Consider the following 1,199-nt stretch of genomic DNA (forward strand, 5'->3'; position numbering starts at 1 on the left):
CTAAAACATAGTCGCAAGCTAACCTCCTCAAGGTTCGTTTGTCATTTTCACTGGCCTGTTCAGGGTATTTACGATCTTTCACGTATCGCAATATATCTCGATACCATGGGTTAATGTCATTTCCTCCTCTCAATGTTACAACAATGAGTGGAGCCTCGTAAATACTCATTTGAATTGGCTTCATTTCTTCTTTTTTATTTACCTTGATCATTGAGGCCAAGGTTGCTAAAGCATCTGTCATCTGATTTTTGTCTCGTGGGAGATAATTGAAGGTGATGCTATCAAATTCCTCAAGTAACCCCAAAACTACCTTTCGATAACTAATCAATTTAGGGTCCCTTGTCTCCCATTCACCTCTAAGTCGATAAACAACTAACGCCGAATCCCGTATACTTCTAGAGTTTTTATACCTCGCCTATAGTCGCTTGAAGTCCCATGATGCATGCTTCATATTCAGCCATATTGTTTGTGCAATCAAAGTCTAACTTACACATAAAGGATAATGATCACCATTCGGAGATACCAAGATCGCCCCAATTCCATTTCCGACTACATTAGAAGCCCCATCAAAATTGAGCCTCCAAGAAGAATTTTCAGTCATTGCTATACACATCAACTCCTCATTTGAAAAATCAAGTTTAGTGGCTCATAATCCTCTAGAGCCCTACTAGCCAAGAAGTTCTGCTACCGCACTTCCTTTTATAGCCTTCGACTTATGTAGACTATATCAAACTCAAAGTAAAATTTGCCATCTCGCCATTCTCCCATTTAGAAATGTTGACTCCATCATGTATTTCAACGGATCAAGTTTTGAGATGAGCCAAGTGGTATGGTATAGCATGTATTGTCTTAATCTCCGAGTTGTCCAAATCAACAAGACAACACAACTTTTCGATTGGTGAATAACTCATCTCATAGTCAGTGAACTTCTTACTGAGATAATAAATTGCCTTCTTCTTTTTCCCTGACTCATCATGCTGGCCAAGCACACATCCCATAGAATTACTGAACACTGATAAGTATAGTATTAATAGTTTATCTGGGCTGGGTGGCGACAATACCGGAGTATTCAACAAATACTGCTTGACCTTTTCAAAAGCACTCTGGCATTCCCCATCCCAAATACCTTGATTGTGCTTTCTGAGGAGGCGAAAGATATGATCACATTTCTCGGTTAGTTGTGAAATGAACCGAGCAAT

Source organism: Gossypium arboreum, chromosome 8, assembly GCF_025698485.1.
Source record: "Gossypium arboreum isolate Shixiya-1 chromosome 8, ASM2569848v2, whole genome shotgun sequence".
Taxonomy (NCBI): domain Eukaryota; kingdom Viridiplantae; phylum Streptophyta; class Magnoliopsida; order Malvales; family Malvaceae; genus Gossypium; species Gossypium arboreum.